Here is a 23171-nt window from a genome sequence, read left to right on the forward strand (position 1 = left end):
GTCTAAATAAATGATTGACCCAATACTGAATTTTTTGCCAATATTGAAAAATTTTTGGACAGGACCAGAAAATATGTACCAAGTTAGCATTGGGTAAGCGACACCGTATACAAGTAAAGGATTGGACAGGATAGAATCGAGACATCTTAAGTGGAGATATATAATAATCATTAATAAGCTTGGCGTGTGATTCCTTCTAGCTCATCGCGATCACACATTTGTCTAAAGCTAAAAAGCTCTGTCTAATCAAATCCATATCCACAGCAGGGACGAAAACTGCCCAATCATTACATAAATTATTAAGCAATGGCAGGCTTTGTTTGGCCAGCATAAGGTCATACATGAGAGAAATTGATGTGTTGCCTGTTACAAACTTCTTAATACAAATGTTAATCTAAGACCAATCACCTACTGCATAAATTTTCTAGCTCCGACTTGAATTGAAAATAGGCAAACAGATTGTTCCTGGGTAAATTAAATTGCTGGAAAAGTGTGTCTGCAGGTAAAATATGCAGATTTTCTGAGACTGTGTGATGAATACATTTAAGACCATTCTCCTAAAATCTAAATACTTCATGGTGGATTCCTTGGATAAATTCTGGGTTACCAATTATAGGCAGAAATTCTAAAAAATCTGGTGCCACTTCTAAAACAGAACAAAACTTCTGCCATGCTATAATTACATTTTTAATAGAGATCAATGACTGAAACTTTAAGGTGGTATTTTTGATGGAACAATGTAAAATAGCCTTTAACGAAAAGGGAGTAATAAGATAGCTTTCTAGGTCAATAGTAGCATAGTTATTATAATCCGTGATCCAATTTAGGGCAGATTTTACCAGCGTGGAAATATTGTAGAGTCTGAGATTGGGCAGGACTAATCCCGCTGAACTCCATTTTTGCATTAGTCTATTTAGGGAGATACAAGGTTTCTTACCTCCCCAGATAAACCTTGATTGCCACAAATATAGCTGTCATAAATCTAAGTTTGTAACAAACAAAGATAGATTGTGAAGGGGATATAATAATCGTGGACAAATTATTGGTTATAATTAGATTAACTTGTGCAGAGATAGATAAGGGAAAGGGAGCCCACAACTCAAGATAATGTATAATTTAAATTTCCAGCTTTTATTACAGAAGATCAAAATATCTTCTGTAAAAAAAGTTGGAAATTTAAATTATACAATTTTTGAGGATTCTTATGAAGAAAGATACCAAGATATCTAAAGGAATCAACTACCTTAAAGGGATGGTCCTGATAACTTGCACTGTATTTAATCGCCCACATGAGTTCACTTTTCTCAAAATTTATTTTATAACCTGGAAAACAGCTAAATATAGAGAATAATTGAAGAATTAAAGGGATAGTTTGGGACGTGTTATCCAGAAACAATGACAGATCATCTGCATAGTGCAGGATTTTCAAGCTATGAGACCCCAAAGTGATACCTATGAAATTATCTCTCAAACAAATAGCCAGAGGTTCCAAGGCAATATTAAAAAGAAGGTGTGAAAGTTGGCACCCCTGTCTTGTTCCTCCTCCAAGCGTTATTTTAGGAGATAGAATCCCATTAACAATTAGATATGAGATTGGTCTATTATATATTTTATGTACAAAATGAGCAAGTTGATCATGAAAACCAAATTTTTCAAGAGCCTTAAATAAACATTGCCAGGTAATGGAATCAAAAGCTTTTTCTGCATCTACAATAAGGATAGCTACATCAGGTAGATCACAATTTCTTTTAGATTTTTCCAGATTCCAAGCGTATTCTAAGAGGGTCACAACTTTGCATAGATTTTTAGAGGAATTCCTAGCAGCCATGAAACCGGTCTAATCAGGGAGTATGATTTTATCTAGGCATAAAGCCAGTCTGGATGCAATAATAGAGGTTAAAATTGTATCATCAGTATTGAGAACAGAAATTGGTCTATATGAAGATAGATATTCCGCCTCCTTACATTTCTTAAAAATCAGAGTGATATTAGCGGCGGAGAAATAGTTAGAAATAGCGTTATTGGACATAAAATAGTCGTTAAATAATATTTTTAAAGTACCTTTAACTTCATCAACTAAAATTTTATAATATTCTGCGGGCAAAAAATCAGGTCCTGCTGCTTTACTTAGTTTAGCATTTTTCTATCGCTTTGATAATCTCTTCTCCAGTTATTGGAGAGTTCAGGGCTCTTAAATCTTCCTCAGAAATCTTAGGGAACCTAACTTTGGTCCTAATGCTTTCTTGATTACTTAAATTAACATCTACCCCATCATATAATTTTTGGTAAAGCCTATGAAATGCTTGACTATTATTTTTAGTGTCTACATATCTTTCATTACCTGATTTAATGACTGTGATGTAATTTCTACTCTTTCTATTTTCAACCAATTTACCTAAATATTTTGCTGAGCATCCATGATAACCTCTAAACTGAATATTCAGCTTTAATTCCTCTAGTCGAGATTTATTTTTTAAAAACACATCATATTCTCTCCTAGCTTCCCAATATTTATTCCAATTATATTCAGATGCTTCATTGTAATATCTTCTATATGCATTTCTAACTTGATTTTCCGCTTGGATTTCGGCTGCCCTAGTTTTCTTATTCCAGGCGTCGAGATTTAACTTCACCTCTTAGACCTGCCTTGGAAGCTTCCCAAAAAGTCTCTATTTTATTTAACTGTGCAATATTAAAGGTAAAGAAATCTTTCCATTTCTGTCTCAGCCAGAAAATAAATCTAGAGTTATTGACCCAAGAATGAGGGAAAACAAAATCTTGACTTTTATCTTTGGGTCTTGCTAATGACGGGATGGAGAGTGACACAATTGCATGGTCTGAGACTACTATATCTCTTATCCCTGCAGCTATTTTCAATATAGAAGAGATTCTGAGACCAGGAGCGTATTGATTCTGGAAAAAGTTTTGTGAACTTTCGACTCACATGAATAAACTCGAGCATCCGGGTTCTCAATCCTCCAAATGTCTACCAATTTGAGTGTGGCAGGTTGTGAGGTGTGAGGAAAACAAAAGGGAAGCCATTTCACTCTCAGTGGTAAGGAGGAGGGTGCAGAAAGTGGCAGAGGGGGTGACTGGGAGGGAAGTTGGGAGATTGTAGATTTGTGTTGGGATGTTTCTTCAGATGGCAAGTTTTTCATTGAAAAAGTAGTCAGCAAGGTTTTGAGCACTGAATGCAGATGAGGGGGTGGTGCAGGTGGGTAGAGGAGAGAGTTTAAAATGGAGAAGAGTCTTTAGGGTTTGAAGAGTGAGTGGATATAAGAGAAGTAGATTTGCTTAGCTAAGTGAAGGGCAGAGGTGTATGAGTAAAGAATGAACTTATAGTGCATGAAATCAGGTTCAGAGCAGATTTCCTCCAGGCACGTTCAGCAGTGCAGGATAATTTTTGTAGGTGGCATGTTTGTTGGGAGTGCCAGGGCTGGAGCTGATGACATAGGGCTTTGCGAAGTTGGGGTGGAGCGAGAGTGTCAAGTGCAGCGGAAACAGTATTGTTATAGTGGGTTATAGCAAGGCCAGGGCAGGATATCGTGAAAGTGTGGGGGAGGCATATTTGAATAAGATTGGAGAGTTGGGGAGGGTCCACAGTGTGTAGATTTCTACAGGTGTGGGGGCGAGGGGGGAAAGTAGGTTTAGCATCTATATTAGGATTAAAGGTGAGCAGATGGTGATCTGAGATGGGAAATGGGTGACAGGCAACAACAGAGAGAGAGAGCAGAGATAGGAGAATACAAGATCAATCGAGTGTCTATCGCGGTGGGTAGGGAATAGGGTGGATTGTGAGAGGCCGAAGGAGTTAGTGAGTGAGAGAAGTTTAGAGGCAGCAGGGGCAGATGGGTTGTCAATAGGGATATTGAAGTCCCCCAGAATTAGGGTAGATGTATTTGTAGAGAGAAAGTGAGGAAGCCAGGCAGCAAAGTTGTCAAGGAATTGGGAGGTTGGTCCAGGGGGGCGATAGATAACTGCCACTCTGAGAGAGAGGGGGGAGAACAGGCGAATGCAGTGGACTTCAAAAGGAGAGAGATTGAAATGGGGATATGTACTGATAGGAGCAGGAGGGGGAGAGTAAGATGTCAACACCGCCAACATGTCTCTCACCTGGCCTAGGTTTGTGGCTAAAGTGAAGACCACCATGAGTGAGAGCAGCAATGGAAGCAGTGTCAGAGGAAGATAGCCAGGTTTCAGTAATTGCTAAAAGGTTGAAAGTGTTGGAAAACAAACAGGTAGTGAACAGTTGTAAGTTTGTTACAGACAGAGTGAGCATTCCAGAGGGCACAAGAAAAGAGAGGGGACAGGTGCTGTGTGTTAATGGAGATGAGATTGTTGGTATTGCGTGACCTAGAATTTTTGCAGTGGGAGACGGAGCGAGAGTGTAAAAGTGTGGAGATTGCTGCAGGCCAGGGTTAGGAGAGACGTCACCAGCAGAAAGCAGTAGTAGCAGTGAGAGTGACAGAAGGTGGAAGGTGAGAGTGAGATTTAACTTCACCTCTTAGAACTGCCTTGGAAGCTTCCCAAAAAGTCTCTATTTTATTTAACTGTACAATATTAAAGGTAAAGAAATCTTTCGATTTCTGTCTCAGCCAGAAAATAAATCTAGAGTTATTGACCCAAGAATGAGGGAAAACAAAATCTTGACTTTTATCTTTGGGTCTTGCTAATGACGGAAAGGAGAGTGACACAATTGCATGGTCTGAGACTACAATATCACTTATCCCTGCAGCTATTTTCAATATAGAAAGAGATTCTGAGACCAGGAGCATATTGATTTTAGAAAACGTTTTGTGAACTTTCAACTCACATGAATAAACTCGAGCATCCGGGTTCTCAATCCTCCAAATGTCTACCAATTTGAGTTTATGACAGAAACTTTTAAGATATTGTGCTCTCTTATTCCCGGTATATTCTTTAAAAAAAAAATGAAAATCTGTCTAACTAGGGGCATAGTGATATGTTAAAATCACGCCCTAAAATGAGATTCTGACCAATGAAAGGATACAACTTAACTTTGATATTTTCCCAGAACAACGGGCAATGGATATTGGGTCCATAAATGTTACACAATATAAATTAGATATTATTGATCGTAATTTATAGGTTAACATATCTTGAATCAGGATCTAACTCAATATTTTTAATCTTAAAATCTAGATTCTTATGGCTTAAAATAGCTACCCCAGCTTTCCTATTAATAACTGGTGTCGCAACAACCTCTCCTACCCACCTTATTTTCAACTTCTGTAGAAAGCAAAAAGGGACAGAAGCGCCACATGACCCAATATTGTTTGGAACAATGATACATTTTTTTGGTGTGTGATAGATACACTCACATTTGATAATGCACCCCTGTTGGTGCAAAATGGGATCTATTCAGTCACCCAGCAGACTGACCTCCGGTAAGTATTCAGTTATCTGTAAGTGATATAAACAGAAAAACAAAGTGCCAATATGGCCTAGTATTGTATGAACCAGAGAGATGTAGTGTGAGTAAAATATTACACTCACGGGGGGCGTGTCCTAGCAGCCGCCATGTTCAGTCGCAGAAAGATAGGCTCCTCACAAACTTGAGAAAATCGGTTATATACCGCTATATATATCTATCTTTCTTTACTACAGCAGTATATTCTGATAGAGGAAGTTTAGCTGGATCGTTTGCTGCTAAGCATTATCATTATTTCTACTACTATCACTATAATTAACGGTTCTCCGGGGTTAGCAGGTCTAAGCAGCAGGTCTCAGTTGATCGGAGTTGGAGCTCAATTTGGGGACTACTTGGACAGTGACTTGCGCCACAGCTTTCACTTGTGGTGAAGATTGGAGCAGGGCACCTTGGAACTTAACATGGAGGCTCTAGCAGCCATGGATGCTTGGGAGCACGCTATACGCAATGCAATTTCACAAAGCTATGAGCAGTTGCAGAGAGACCTTTGCTCACTAATTTCAACTGTTACGGCTCAGCGTGTCGCTCCCTCCCTGGAACCTTCTGAGCGTTGTCTTGGATCAGATGAGAACTCTCTTTGCCAGGAGCTACTGGTAAAGATTGGCTGCCCTCCCGCTCACTGTTTTAAGGCCTGGGAGGTTGCTGCGTCACAGCGCCCTATTCACGGTCCTACTGACATGGAAACTGAGGCAGCTGGTCCGTCTGGCACAGCGGAGACACGGTTCATCGCCAAGGGGAACCAAGTTGTGTACCGGGACTGTGGAAGCCAAGGTGATCTAGTGGTTTCTGTTTTTGAGCGTGATAAGACTCAACTGTTGGCTCTGGGGAGATCTACCTTTCTTCTACAGCTTGAGACTTTCATTACAGCTTGAGACTTTCATTACCCCTAGAGAGCCTGAGTATGAAGGTGATCCTACACAGTATGCCTGCTTCGGTGTTGCAACACGCTTGCTTAATTTGCTGGTCATTGTCCCTAACCACATAAGGTTGGGTATCGGCTAAAAATGAATTACTGACATGGAGGTTCAGTCATCCAGCTTGAGAAAAGATAGACGCTAGTGACTGTTTTTGGCTCACTCTGGACTGAGAGCTCCGATTAGCTATATTAAATGTTTCTTTGCTATAATATAGCTCCACTTTGCCCCATATCTCCCTTAAAAAAGTTTTTCCACACCAGTTTAATGTATAATATTAAGTTAAAGCGTGGTTTTATGTTTATTTTGTTCCTTGCTTTCTAACATGTCTATTGGAGGTAGATTATGGATGTATACAATCCAACCCATTTTCCAACAAGGTTTAGGTATACAGTTATACTTATAACTATTTTGTTTATAGTTTTCATAACATATACCTTTGAATTGACGCAGTAACTATGTTAGTGTTAAAGGGGACTTCATATACCTCACTTGTTATTTCTAACCTTAGATGCTTATGTTTTGGGTCTTAAGAGGAATTCCTAGCAGCCATGAAACCGGTCTAATCAGGGAGTATGATTTTATCTAGGCATAAAGCCAGTCTGGATGCAATAATAGAGGTTAAAATTGTATCATCAGTATTGAGAACAGAAATTGGTCTATATGAAGATAGATATTCCGCCTCCTTACATTTCTTAAAAATCAGAGTGATATTAGCGGCGGAGAAATAGTTAGAAATAGCGTTATTGGACATAAAATAGTCGTTAAATAATATTTTTAAAGTACCTTTAACTTCATCAACTAAAATTTTATAATATTCTGCGGGCAAAAAATCAGGTCCTGCTGCTTTACTTAGTTTAGCATTTTTCTATCGCTTTAATAATCTCTTCTCCAGTTATTGGAGAGTTCAGGGCTCTTAAATCTTCCTCAGAAATCTTAGGGAACCTAACTTTGGTCCTAATGCTTTCTTGATTACTTAAATTAACATCTACCCCATCATATAATTTTTGGTAAAGCCTATGAAATGCTTGACTATTATTTTTAGTGTCTACATATCTTTCATTACCTGATTTAATGATTGTGATGTAATTTCTACTCTTTCTATTTTCAACCAATTTACCTAAATATTTTGCTGAGCATCCATGATAACCTCTAAACTGAATATTCAGCTTTAATTCCTCTAGTCGAGATTTATTTTTTAAAAACACATCATATTCTCTCCTAGCTTCCCAATATTTATTCCAATTATATTCAGATGCTTCATTGTAATATCTTCTATATGCATTTCTAACTTGATTTTCCGCTTGGATTTCGGCTGCCCTAGTTTTCTTATTCCAGGCGTCGAGATTTAACTTCACCTCTTAGAACTGCCTTGGAAGCTTCCCAAAAAGTCTCTATTTTATTTAACTGTGCAATATTAAAGGTAAAGAAATCTTTCCATTTCTGTCTCAGCCAGAAAATAAATCTAGAGTTATTGACCCAAGAATGAGGGAAAACAAAATCTTGACTTTTATCTTTGGGTCTTGCTAATGACGGGAAGGAGAGTGACACAATTGCATGGTCTGAGACTACTATATCTCTTATCCCTGCAGCTATTTTCAATATAGAAGAGATTCTGAGACCAGGAGCGTATTGATTCTAGAAAAAGTTTTGTGAACTTTCGACTCACATGAATAAACTCGAGCATCCGGGTTCTCAATCCTCCAAATGTCTACCAATTTGAGTGTGGCAGGTTGTGAGGTGTGAGGAAAACAAAAGGGAAGCCATTTCACTCTCAGTGGTAAGGAGGAGGGTGCAGAAAGTGGCAGAGGGGGTGACTGGGAGGGAAGTTGGGAGATTGTAGATTTGTGTTGGGATGTTTCTTCAGATGGCAAGTTTTTCATTGAAAAAGTAGTCAGCAAGGTTTTGAGCACTGAATGCAGATGAGGGGGTGGTGCAGGTGGGTAGAGGAGAGAGTTTAAAATGGAGAAGAGTCTTTAGGGTTTGAAGAGTGAGTGGATATAAGAGAAGTAGATTTGCTTAGCTAAGCGAAGGGCAGAGGTGTATGAGTAAAGAATGAACTTATAGTGCATGAAATCAGGTTCAGAGCAGATTTCCTCCAGGCACGTTCAGCAGTGCAGGATAATTTTTGTAGGTGGCATGTTTGTTGGGAGTGCCAGGGCTGGAGCTGATGACATAGGGCTTTGCGAAGTTGGGGTGGAGCGAGAGTGTCAAGTGCAGCGGAAACAGTATTGTTATAGTGGGTTATAGCAAGGCCAGGACAGGATATCGTGAAAGTGTGGGGGAGGCATATTTGAATAAGATTGGAGAGTTGGGGAGGGTCCACAGTGTGTAGATTTCTACAGGTGTGGGGGCGAGGGGGGAAAGTAGGTTTAGCATCTATATTAGGATTAAAGGTGAGCAGATGGTGGTCTGAGATGGGAAATGGGTGATAGGGAACAACAGAGAGAGAGAGCAGAGATAGGAGAATACAAGATCAATCGAGTGTCTATCGCGGTGGGTAGGGAATAGGGTGGATTGTGAGAGGCCGAAGGAGTTAGTGAGTGAGAGAAGTTTAGAGGCAGCAGGGGCAGATGGGTTGTCAATAGGGATGTTGAAGTCCCCCAGAATTAGGGTAGATGTATTTGTAGAGAGAAAGTGAGGAAGCCAGGCAGCAAAGTTGTCAAGGAATTGGGAGGTTGGTCCAGGGGGGCGATAGATAACTGCCACTCTGAGAGAGAGGTGGGAGAACAGGCGAATGCAGTGGACTTCAAAAGGAGAGAGATTGAAATGGGGATATGTACTGATAGGAGCAGGAGGGGGAGAGTAAGATGTCAACACCGCCAACATGTCTCTCACCTGGCCTAGGTTTGTGGCTAAAGTGAAGACCACCATGAGTGAGAGCAGCAATGGAAGCAGTGTCAGAGGAAGATAGCCAGGTTTCAGTAATTGCTAAAAGGTTGAAAGTGTTGGAAAACAAACAGGTAGTGAACAGTTGTAAGTTTGTTACAGACAGAGTGAGCATTCCAGAGGGCACAAGAAAAGAGAGGGGACAGGTGCTGTGTGTTAATGGAGATGAGATTGTTGGTATTGCGTGACCTAGAATTTTTGCAGTGGGAGACGGAGCGAGAGTGTAAAAGTGTGGAGATTGCTGCAGGCCAGGGTTAGGAGAGACGTCACCAGCAGAAAGCAGTAGTAGCAGTGAGAGTGACAGAAGGTGAGAGTGAGATTTAATTTCACCTTTTAGAACTGCCTTGGAAGCTTCCCAAAAAGTCTCTATTTTATTTAACTGTACAATATTAAAGGTAAAGAAATCTTTCGATTTCTGTCTCAGCCAGAAAATAAATCTAGAGTTATTGACCCAAGAATGAGGGAAAACAAAATCTTGACTTTTATCTTTGGGTCTTGCTAATGACGGAAAGGAGAGTGACACAATTGCATGGTCTGAGACTACAATATCACTTATCCCTGCAGCTATTTTCAATATAGAAAGAGATTCTGAGACCAGGAGCATATTGATTTTAGAAAACGTTTTGTGAACTTTCGACTCACATGAATAAACTCGAGCATCCGGGTTCTCAATCCTCCAAATGTCTACCAATTTGAGTTTATGACAGAAACTTTTAAGATATTGTGCTCTCTTATTACCGGTATATTCTTTAAAAAAAAAATGAAAATCTGTCTAACTAGGGGCATAGTGATATGTTAAAATCACGCCCTAAAATGAGATTCTGACCAATGAAAGGATACAACTTAACTTTGATATTTTCCCAGAACAACGGGCAATGGATATTGGGTCCATAAATGTTACACAATATAAATTAGATATTATTGATCGTAATTTATAGGTTAACATATCTTGAATCAGGATCTAACTCAATATTTTTAATCTTAAAATCTAGATTCTTATGGCTTAAAATAGCTACCCCAGCTTTCCTATTAATAACTGGAGTCGCAACAACCTCTCCTACCCACCTTATTTTCAACTTCTGTAGAAAGCAAAAAGGGACAGAAGCGCCACATGACCCAATATTGTTTGGAACAATGATACATTTTTTTGGTGTGTGATAGATACACTCACATTTGATAATGCACCCCTGTTGGTGCAAAATGGGATCTATTCAGTCACCCAGCAGACTGACCTCCGGTAAGTATTCAGTTATCTGTAAGTGATATAAACAGAAAAACAAAGTGCCAATATGGCCTAGTATTGTATGAACCAGAGAGATGTAGTGTGAATAAAATATTACACTCACGGGGGGCGTGTCCTAGCAGCCGCCATGTTCAGTCGCAGAAAGATAGGCTCCTCACAAACTTGAGAAAATCGGTTATATACCGCTATATATATCTATCTTTCTTTACTACAGCAGTATATTCTGATAGAGGAAGTTTAGCTGGATCGTTTGCTGCTAAGCATTATCATTATTTCTACTACTATCACTATAATTAACCTCAGGAAGAGCGTTTCACTTTTGGCGGCTTAAATGGAAAGAAGAAACATTTACAACACCCCCCCCCCCCCCGGTTCTCCGGGGTTAGCAGGTCTAAGCAGCAGGTCTCAGTTGATCGGAGTTGGAGCTCAATTTGGGGACTACTTGGACAGTGACTTGCGCCACAGCTTTCACTTGTGGTGAAGATTGGAGCAGGGCACCTTGGAACTTAACATGGAGGCTCTAGCAGCCATGGATGCTTGGGAGCACGATATATGCAATGCAATTTCACAAAGCTATGAGCAGTTGCAGAGAGACCTTTGCTCACTAATTTCAACTGTTACGGCTCAGCGTGTCGCTCCCTCCCTGGAACCTTCTGAGCGTTGTCTTGGATCAGATGAGAACTCTCTTTGCCAGGAGCTACTGGTAAAGATTGGCTGCCCTCCCGCTCACTGTTTTAAGGCCTGGGAGGTTGCTGCGTCACAGCGCCCTATTCACGGTCCTACTGACATGGAAACTGAGGCAGCTGGTTCGTCTGGCACAGCGGAGACACGGTTCATCGCCAAGGGGAACCAAGTTGTGTACCGGGACTGTGGAAGCCAAGGTGATCTAGTGGTTTCTGTTTTTGAGCGTGATAAGACTCAACTGTTGGCTCTGGGGAGATCTACCTTTCTTCTACAGCTTGAGACTTTCATTACAGCTTGAGACTTTCATTACCCCTAGAGAGCCTGAGTATGAAGGTGATCCTACACAGTATGCCTGCTTCGGTGTTGCAACACGCTTGCTTAATTTGCTGGTCATTGTCCCTAACCACATAAGGTTGGGTATCGGCTAAAATTGAATTACTGACATGGAGGTTCAGTCATCCAGCCTGAGAAAAGATAGACGCTAGTGACTGTTTTTGGCTCACTCTGGACTGAGAGCTCCGATTAGCTATATTAAATGTTTCTTTGCTATAATATAGCTCCACTTTGCCCCATATCTCCCTTAAAAAAGTTTTTCCACACCAGTTTAATGTATAATATTAAGTTAAAGCGTGGTTTTATGTTTATTTTGTTCCTTGCTTTCTAACATGTCTATTGGAGGTAGATTATGGATGTATACAATCCAACCCATTTTCCAACAAGGTTTAGGTATACAGTTATACGTATAACTATTTTGTTTATAGTTTTCATAACATATACCTTTGAATTGACGCAGTAACTATGTTAGTGTTAAAGGGGACTTCATATACCTCACTTGTTATTTCTAACCTTAGATGCTTATGTTTTGGGTCTTAAGAGGTTGTCAAATGTGGGCCCATGAATTTTAGCATTGCTGTAAGGGGATTGAGATGATCTAGTACCCTTCAGCACTGCCAGCGGCTGGGGCGGTGTGGTGGACTGGGAGGTCTTTTGTAGCTTCAATCAGTAGCGCCCCTACTTCAGTTAAATATTAATATGGTTCCTTTGCGGCTTTATATGTACTTCCCTCACATATACTGCCTACAGCTATTACTCCGGATTTAATATAATATGATCTTACATATTAGTTAATGTCACCAGTTAAGGTAGCTCTTTTATTTTTATAGACCCTTGGAACCTAGCCTTGTTCAAGAATTATTCTTATTTTCAACCCCAAACTTTAGACAAATTTGGCGCTTGCATTATACTAGCTTTAAATAGCCGCTACAAACATATCTATCTAATGTAAACCTGTTGTGTGAATGGTATAGTATTTATGGGGTCTCCTTATGGCACCATGTTTAGATCATTGAGTATCTGCAGTGCTGTTGTTGTCACAGAACCGGTTCGGTATAAGCCTAGTTATTGGGGGGGGGGGGGGAAATAACTAGCTATCATAGTCCCTTTTTTTCCCAACCGTGGTTAAGCACCTCTCTTAGTTTTAACCCTATGTTACTGACAGCCTTGGAGCTACACCAGACTTAAACGGTTCTTAAAAACATATAACTCTGGCATAAACCTGATGTGACGTAGTTACAGCATTAATGGGGTCTTAGTGTGGCATTAGGCTGAGATTAATGAATATATAGCTTGCTGCTGTTATTATAGGTATAGTATAGTGTGAGCCTGTAAGTTAAGTAGTATAGCTAGTTATCACCTTTAGCTATATGGAAATTCTTGCACCCTAACCATGCTCAAGCACTTCTTCTTTTAGTATCAACTCCATGATACTGGCAATTCTAATACCCACTCTATATCATACTTGAAGGGCCCCTATAGACTTGTAATCTTAGTTTATGTTTGCTATGGGGAAGATACAGTGACCAGATATCTTAGACTCCTTAACCTTTTGGTATGTATTTTTTTCAATGCTGCTTAGCCTGCTATATTTTTCTTTGTTTTATTATTTTTATTTATTCAGGTCCAAGAGTGACCATGTTGATTATTAGAGCGCCTCCCTGAGTCTTTCTTTTTTTTTTTTTCTTTTTTTTTTTTTTTTGCTTTCTTTTATTATTCAACATAAAAATAACTAACAATCAATATAAACATTGTGACTCGTATCAGTACAAGATATTCATACTGTATAACATGACATAATTAGCAAAATAACATAAAATCATCCAATCAATTTTCAATAAAGCATATTCATACATAAATGTCACATAAATTATACTTTTCGTTAGTCAATATGCTTAAACTCATCTATAGAAATCATCAAACAATATGCAACAACACCCAACAAAAAAAAGACATCCATAAAAATCTATCCAACCACTTATACATTACTTCATATATGAATATTGATATTTAATCAAAATAATTTCTAGTACCATGTTTCATCACTGATACCTATTGATTCTTGTTCCCGACTAACTCCAGTCTCTTCTATCTAATCATATAATCTGCTTGCGGAAAAAGAACTCTATAAACTATTTTCGAACCAGTTTGGATTGCCATTTCTAAATCACAAGGTCAGACATTCTATCCCTAAGAAGGAAAAAAAGGGAGGGGAGAAAAGAGAAAGAAGGGTGGGAGAAAGAAAAAGAGGGCAAGAGAGGAGAGAGAGAAGAAAAAAAAAAAAGGAAAATGGGAACCCTCCGGGTCCGTGGGGCTCTACCTTAGGAGCGGTAGCTCATAACTTTATGGGATATCTCTATAATTTCTTATCCAGGAATCGGGAAATACTTGTAGCAAGACTAGCTCAGCAAAGCTGATAGAAGAGACAACTGGAGACAGGATCCGTCGCTGGAGTTGAATTGAATAAGTCTTAATAGTGGGTGCCCATTCTAACAAAAAAATCTTGATTTTTTTCTCTGAAGCCTGTGATAGATGAAATGATTCATATATAATTTGGGATTGTATCCCTTTAAGAATTACCCCTAGGCTGGGTGGTCTCTTGGCGATCCAGGATTTGAAAATATTGTATCTAACAATTAATATAATGGTATTCATAATCGAGTTTTTAGATCTGACATGGGATTAAGTATCAAGCATATTATATCTTCCAGAGAGAACGAGTAAGCCTCATTATGTAGCCTATTAAACCAAAACTGAACTTTCTGCCAAAGTTGTTTTATTTTAGGGCAGTGCAATAACATGTGCATAAGGTCTGCTTTACTATTGTATATGAACACCGCGGGCAATCAGCCTTTTTAAGAGGATAAAATTTCGCTAACCTGGAAGGAGATAAATAAAATGTATTCATTAATTTAACATGAGATTCTTTCCAGCTTACCGAGATAGGATAATTAGCTACCAATTCAAGGCTATGAGAAATCTTCTCTTGATCAATTGTAGGGATACAATTTATCCAAGAATTAACCAATTTTTCTCTCAACAGTATGCCCTGTTTGGTAAGCATTATATCATAGATTAAAGAAATCGATATGTCTCCGGCAATGAATTTTTCGATACAAATCTTGACCTCGGACCACTCAGACCTAATTGAAGAATACCAACTTTGGGAGCTAACATAATGACGGACCTGGAAATAGGCAAATTGATTCCCCGTGTCTAGCGAGTATTTTGAGACAATAGTTTCCCAAGAAAGAATCTGACATTGATCGTTCAATAACTGATAAATATCCTTAAGGCCTCTGTCCTGCCACTCTAAGAATACTTTTTGGTCTATTCCTGGCATAAAAAGCGGGTTACCCCTAATAGGTAGAAAGTCTGAAAAAAAAGGATTCAATTCTAATATAGAACAGAACTTCTGCCAAGCGTAAATCGGGTTTTTGAAAGATTGTAGTATAGAGACTTTTTGTGGAAGTTCTTGTATCGGGCAGTGTAAAAGAGCCTTCAGAGACCATGGATTAATCAGTCGGGATTCAAAATCAAAAGAGGTAACCCTATTCGTTTGAGCTAGCCAATCTATAGCTATTTCAAGTAATGTTGCAATATTATAATGTCTGATATTAGGAAGAGCTAGACCAGCATTAGAAAATTTTTGTGACAATTTTTCCAATGATATACGTGATTTTTTGGCTTTCCAAATGAACTTGGAAAACCAGGAATTCAATCTGCGTACGTCTTTGTTTGTTAAAATGAATGGCAGATTTTGTAAAGGATATAGAATCCGTGGGAAGATTATAGTTTTGATCAAATTGACAGATGCAGATATGGATAAAGGAAAAGCCTTCCATAACTCCAGATCTTCTTTGATCTTCTGAAAGAGCGCACCAAAATTAGCTGAATAGCAGTATTTAGGATTTTTATGAATCTCCAGCCCCAGATATTTTATGGCTGAAACTGTACGAAACATTAAATTAGTTTGTCGGTTAGTATATTTGCCTAGCCACATAAATTCACTTTTATCCAGGTTAGCCTTGTATCCCACGAAGGAGCTAAATTCCTCCAATGTATTTATGACCATGGGGATTGTATCTCTGGTATTTTGTAAACAATTGCAATTCCAATACCCACTCTATATCAGACTTGAATGGCCCCTATAGACTTGTAATCTTAGTTTATGTTTGCTATGGGGAAGATACAGTGACCAGATATCTTAGACTCCTTAACCTTTTGGTATGTAATTTTTTTCAATGCTGCTTAGCCTGCTATATTTTTCTTTGTTTTATTATTTTTATTTATTCAGGTCCAAGAGTGACCATGTTGATTATTAGAGCGCCTCCCTGAGTCTTTCAATCTACATGGGCCCATGAGTGGCCCCTTTAAACATTGGAGGGGCAATCATTCTTTATATATTTAATCATCTTCTTTGTTTATATATGTGATTTTTGCACTTCAAATTGCTTGTTATCGCACATTCTTAACCTCAATAAAAATTATTTTAAAAAAAAATAAAAAAAAAATATTACACTCACATTTGGTGATGCACCTCCCTTAGTGCAATAAAGGCAAACTGGGATCAAACAGTCACCCAGTAGACTGAACCTAGGCCAGCAGGAGTCCCCAGTAGTCCAATCAGATAGTGGTGGTTAGATGAAAGAAGGAGTATGGCAGCAAGTAGTAAGTGTATAACAAACTTACTTTATTTAAAAATCATTAAAATGCTAGCGACACGTTTCTCAGCCAACCAGTGACTGTTTCATCAGGCTTAAACTAATAACCTCTTTGGTTCATACAATACTAGGTAAGTGAAGTTTATTTTTTAATGAGTCGGGTGATAAGCTTCCCTGAACAGAAAGGTCTTTAGGGAATGTTTAAAGGAGGAGAAGTTAGGGGCAAGTCTGACAGCTCAAGGAAGTGCATTCCAGAGGGTTGGTGTCCCGCGAGAGAAGTCCTGTAGTCTAGCATGAGAGGAGGTGGTGGTAGAGGAAGCAAGAAGCAGATCATTGTTGGATCTTAGGGGGCAGGCAGGATTATATTTGTTGATGAGTGAGGACAGGTGGGGGGCAGCATTGGTGAGGGCTTTGTAGGTCAGGGTGAGAATATTGAATTTAACTTTGCTGTGAATAGGGAGCCAGTGAAGGGACGCACAGAGAAGTGCAGCAGAAACAGAGCATCGAGAGAGGTGGATTAGCCTGGCAGATGCATTTAGGATGTATTGGAGGGGAGAGAGGGAGGCTAGTTAGTAAGTTGTTACAGTAGTCAAGTCAGGAAATTACTAGAGAGTGGATTAGCTGTTTAGTAGATTCAGCACTCAGAAACTGACACATTTTTTGAGATATTGTGTAGGTGGTTGCGGCAGGATGAAGAGAGCAATTAGATGTGGGGAATGAAGAACAGATTTGAGTCAAGCGTGACTCCTAGGCAGCGGACTTGGGGTGATGGGGTGATGGGGAGATAGTGGTGCCTCCAACAGTGATGGAAAAATTAGAAACTGGCATAGAGTTAGAGGGGGAAATTAGAAGTAGTTCAGTCTTGGACATGTTTATTTTTAGGTGGTGAGAGGCCATCCAGGAGGAAATGCCAGATAAGCAGTCGCTGATGTGAGAATTGACAGAAGGAGAGAGTGCCGGGGTGGAAAGGTAGATCTGGATATCATCATCATAGAGGTGATGGCTGAAGCCATAGCTGTTGATAAGTTTACCCAGTGAAGAAGTGTAAATAGAGAAGAGTAGAGGACCCAGGACAGAGCCTTGAGGTACTCCAACAGATATAGGCAATAGAGAGGAGGAGTCACCAGCAAAAGAGATGGAGAAGGATCTGTTAGAGAGATAAGAGTGAATCCAGGAGAGGGCAGTGTCACAGAGCCTAAGAGAGCTAAGAGTCCATAAGAGAAGGGGATGGTCAACAGTGTCCAAGGCAGAAGAGAGGTCAAGTTAGATGAGTATAGAGTACTAGCCTTTGTTTTTAGCAGAAAGGAGATTGTTAGTAACCTTGGTGAGGGCATTCTCAGTTGAGTGTTGGGGGCGGAAGCTAGATTGCAGGGGGTCAAGCAATGAGTTGGAGGACAGGAATTGGGTTAGGCAATCGAAAACTAATTTTTCAATGAATTTTTAAGCTAGCGGGAGCAGTGATATGGGGTGGTAGTTTGCAGGGGAGTTAGGGTCAAGGGAGGGTTTTTTGAGGATGGGGGTGACCTTTGCATGTTTGAAGAAGGCAGGGAATGAGCCGGTAGAAAGGGATAGGCTGAATATGTGAGTAAGAGCCGGAGTGAGGGTGGGAGACAGAGGAGTAATTAGATGTGAAGGAATAGGGTCAAGTGGGCAGGTAGTAAGTAGTGATGTTGCGAATTGTTCGCCGGTGAATAATTCAGGCGAACATAGCTTGTTCGCGTTCGCCGCTGCGGGCGAACATATGCGGTGTTCGATCCGCCCCCTATTCGTCATCATTGAGTAAACTTTGACCCTGTATCTCACAGTCTGCAGACACATTACAGCCAATCAGCAGCAGACACTCCCTCCCAGCTCCTGGGCAGCAGCCATTTTAGATTAATTCTGATCCTGCATTGTTAGTGAGAGGAGGGACAGTGTAGCTGCTGCTGATTTTTAGGGAAATTGATAGCTAGGATAGTGTATTCAGTGTCCACTACAGTCCTGAAGGACTCATCTGATCTCTGCTGTAAGCACAGCACCCCAAAAAGCCCTTTTTATGGCTAGAACATCTTTTTTTTTTGCCTATGTAATTTTGACTGTGAAACATCAGTCTGCTAGTGTAATCTAATTGCAGTTGCCTGTCTGCCAGCGTGTGTGCCAGACCCACTTGCCAACTAGTGCCACCACTCATATCTGTTGTAACAGTAGTGTAAATATTTAAAAAAAAAAACTTTTTTGACTGTGAATCATCAATCTGCTAGTGTAATCTAATTGCAGTTGCCTGCCTGCCAGCGTGTGTGCCAGGCCCATTTGCCAACTAGTGCCACCACTCATATTTGTTGTAACAGTAGTGTAAATATTTAAAAAAAAAACTTTTTTGACTGTGAAACATCAGTCTGCTAGTGCAATTTAATTGCAGTTGCCTGCCTGCCTGCCAGCGTGTGTGCCAGGCCCATTTTCCAACTAGTGCCACCACTCATATTTGTTGTAACAGTAGTGTAAATATTTAAAAAAAAAAACTTTTTTGACTGTGAAACATCAGTCTGCTAGTGTAATCTAATTGCAGTTGCCTGCCTGCCAGTGTGTGTGCCAGGCCCACTTGCCAACTAGTGCCACCACTCATATTTGTTGTAACAGTAGTGTAAATATTTAAAAAAAAAAACTTTTTTGACAGTGAAACATCAGTCTGCTAATGTAATCTAATTGCAGTTGCCTGCCTGCCAGCGTGTGTGCCAGGCCCACTTGCCAACTAGTGCCACCACTCATATTTGTTGTAACAGTAGTGTAAATATTTAAAAAAAAACTTTTTTGACTGTGAAACATCAGTCTGCTAGTGTAATCTAATTGCAGTTGCCTGCCTTCCAGCGTGTGTGCCAGGTCCACTTGCCAACTAGTGCCACCACTCATATCTGTTGTAACAGTAGTGTAAATATTTTTTTAAAAAAACTTTTTTGACTGTGAAACATGTCAGCTAGTGTAATCTAATTGCAGTTGCCTGCCTGCCAGCGTGTATGCCAGGCCCACTTGCAAACTAGTGCCACCACTCATATTTGTTGTAACAGTAGTGTAAATATTTAAAAAAAAAAACTTTTTTCACTGTGAAACATCAGTCTGCTAGTGTAATCTAATTGCAGTTGCCTGCCTGCCAGCGTGTGTGCCAGGCCCATTTGCCAACTAGTGCCACCACTCATATTTGTTGTAACAGTAGTGTAAATATTTTAAAAAAAACTTTTTTGACTGTGAAACATCAGTCTGCTAGTGTAATCTAATTGCAGTTGCCTGACTGCCAGCTTGTGTGCCAGGCCCACTTGCCAACTAGTGAAACCACTCATATCTGTTGTAACAGTAGTGTAAATATTTAAAAAATAAACTTTTTTGACTGTGAAACATCAGTCTGCTTGTTTCTGTCAGGCTCACAGTGTATACTGTGCCCACTTGCCCAGTGCCACCACTCATATCTTATTTAATAGTAGTGTAAGTGTACATTTAAAAAAAATAAACTTTTTGGATTGTGAAACATCATTCTGCTTTTTTTGTGTCAAGCTCACAGCTTATACTGTGCTCACTTGCCCAGTGGCACCACTCATATTTATTTTGTTTAATAGTAGTGTAAGTGTACATTTAAAAAAAAAAATGACAGGCAGAGGCAGGCCACCTCGCAGGTGCCGTCGTGGTCGTGGTGCTGTGATTCCCTTTGACCCTACAATAATGCCTAGTGTTCAGAGGCCACGTACCATGAACGCAGAAAGTTCTGAGGAGGACCTTGTTGACTGGCTAACACAGGACACCCAATTTTCTACAGCTTCCGCTCGGAAACCTTGACGCACCATCCACCTCCAGCTTAGCTTCGGGCACCTCTCAAGTGACCACTCGCCCGCCTGCCGCCACCACCAACACTAGCACCACAGCCACTTCACTTGATCTGTCAGAGGAGTTATTGACACAACAGTTTGAAGAAATGAGTGATGCGCAACCATCATTGACAGAGGATGTAGATAACAGTGATATGTCTCAGTCAGGCAGCATTACAGACATGGACGTACGGTGTGATGATGATGATGTTGTACCCGCTGCTGCTTCCTTTGTTGATTTGTCAGATACAAGTGAAGCGGTTGATGATGATGCGTACGTGGATGTCACGTGGGTGCCTACTAGAAGAGAAGAAGAAGAGGGGGAAAGTTCAGATGGGGAGACAGAGAGGAGGAGGAGGAGACGAGTTGGAAGCAGGGGGAGGTCGTCGCAAGGAGCTAGTGGCACAGTCAGACAGCATGCATCGGCACCCGGGGTCAGCCAGACAGCACTCCAATCAACGCATGCTGTTGCCACCACCAGAATGCCGTCATCGCAGAGCTCAGCAGTGTGGCATTTTTTTTGTGTGTCTGCCTCTGACAACAGCAATGCCATTTGCAACCTGTGCCAAAAGAAACTGAGTCATAGGAAGTCCAACACCCACCTAGGTACAACTGCTTTGCGAAGGCACATGATCTCACATCACAAACGCCAATGGGATGAACACATGAGTAGAAGCAGCACACAAACTCAAATCTGCCATCCTCCTCCTGGTCCAGCATCTTCAGCCACGTCAACCACTGCTGTCCTCCTTGCCCCCTCTCAACCATCCGCCACTCCTCTCTTCCGTAGCAGTTCCTGCTCATCTGCCCACAGTCAGGTGTCTGTCAAGGACATGTTTGAGCGTAAGAAGCCAATGTCGCAAAGTCACCCCCTTGCCCGGCGTCGGACAGCTGGCTTGTCTGAACTCTTAGCCCACCAGCTTTTACCATACAAGCTGGTGGAGTCTGAGGCGTTCAAAAAATTTGTAGCTATTGGGACACCGCAGTGGAAGGTACCCAGCCGAAATTTCTTTGCACAAAAGGCAATCCCCAACATGTACTCGATTGTGCGAAAGGAAGTAATGGCATGTCTGGCACACCGTGTTGGGGCAAGGGTCAATCTGACCACTGATAGCTGGTCTGCAAAGCATGGTCAGGGCAGGTATATCACCTACACTGCGCATTGGGTAAACCTGGTGACGGCTGCCAAGCATGGAATGCGTGGCTCTGCAGAGGAGTTGGTGACACCGCCACGACTTGCAGGCAGGTCTGCTGCTACCTCCTCTACTCCTCCTACTCCATCCTCTTCCATAACCTCTTCCTTGGCTGAGTCCCCTTCTGCTGCTACATCTTGCTCCACATCAACGGCACTCCCCCAGCTCCGCAGGTACTATTCCACATCCAGGATACGGCAGTGTCACGCCGTCTTGGGGTTGACTTGCCTGAAAGCAGAGAGTCACACCAGAACAGCACTCCTGTCCGCCCTGAACGCACAGGTGGATCAGTGGCTGACTCCGCACCAACGGGAGATCGGCAAAGTGGTTTCTGACAACAGAAGTAATTTGTTGGCGGTATTGAAATTGGGCAAGTTGACACATGTGCTGTGCATGGCACATGTGTGTAATCTGATCGTACAACACTTTGTGCATAAGTACCCAGGCTTACAGGACTTCCTGAAACAGGCCAGAAAGGTGTGTGGCCATTTCAGGCGTTCCTACACGGCCATGGTGAATTTTGCAGATATCCAGCGGTGAAACATGCCAGTGAGGCGCTTGATTTGCGACAGCCCGACACGTTGGAATTCAACACTTCTAATGTTCGACCGGCCGCTCCAACAAGAAAAAGCCGTGAACAAGTATTTGTATGACCGGGGTGCTAGGAAAGCCTCTGCGGAGCTGGGGATTTTTTTGCCAAGTTACTGGACGCTCATGCGCAATGCCTGTAGACTCATGCGTCCTTTTGAGGAGGTGACAAACCTAGTCAGTCGCACCGAAGGCACCATCAGCGACATCATACCATTTGTTTTCTTCCTGGAGCGTGCCCTGCGAAGAGTGCTGGATCAGGCCGTAGATGAGCGTGAAGAGGAAGAGTTGTGGTCACCATCACCACCAGAAACAGCCTTATCAGCATTGCTTGCTGGACCAGCGGCAACGATGGAAGAGGATTGTGAGGAAGAGGAGTCAGAGGTGGAATGTGGCTTTGAGGAGGAGGAGGAAGACCAACCACAACAGGCATCCCAGGGTGCTCATTGTCACCTATCTGGTACCCGTGGTGTTGTACGTGGCTGGGGGGAAAAACATACCTTCAGTGAGATCACTGAGGCATCCAAACTTGTGCAAATGGGGTCTTTCATGCTGTCGTGCCTGTTGAGTGACCCTCGTATAAAAAAACTGAAGGAAAACGACCTGTACTGGGTGTCCACGCTACTATACTCCCAGTATAAGTATAAAGTGCCTGAAATGTTACCAAATTCCCGCAAGTCGGAAAGGATGTAGCAGTTCCAAACTAAATTTAAAAATATGCTTTACACAGCGTATAAGGGTGATGTCACAGCACAATGGGAATCTAACAGGGGAAGAGGTGAAAGTAATCCTTTGACTCTTACGACCACGCCGGCAAGGACAGGACGCTTAACAGAAGTGTTGTTGATGGAGGACATGCAGTGCTTTTTAACTCCAATGCATCACCACAGCCCTTCGGGGTCCACCCTCAGAGAACGACTCGACCGACAGGTAGCAGACTATCTCGCCTTAACTGCAGATCTCGACACTGTGAGGAGCGATGAACCCCTTGACTACTGGGTGTGCAGGCTTGACCTGTGGCATGAGCTATCCCAATTTGCTATAGAACTTCTGGCCTGCCCCGCTTCAAGTGTCCTGTCAGAAAGGACCTTCAGTGCTGCAGGAGGTATTGTCACTGAGAAGAGAAGTCGGCTAGGTCAAAAAAGTCTAGATTACCTCACCTTTATTAAGATGAATGAGGGATGGATCCCGAAGCGACTGACATTGGGCGATACATTCAAGTAAAAAAGGCCTAATGAGATGATTTGCCTTGGGCTGTAAATGGTCCACAAGCTGCTGTATGTTACCTTTGAATGCCGGATGACTTGCGTATCTTATCCGCCACCAACTAGTGTTCAAGCCGCAATGTTTTAGGGCACTTTCTACCAGGGAAACAAACATC

Source organism: Bombina bombina, chromosome 9, assembly GCF_027579735.1.
Source record: "Bombina bombina isolate aBomBom1 chromosome 9, aBomBom1.pri, whole genome shotgun sequence".
NCBI classification, from domain to species: domain Eukaryota; kingdom Metazoa; phylum Chordata; class Amphibia; order Anura; family Bombinatoridae; genus Bombina; species Bombina bombina.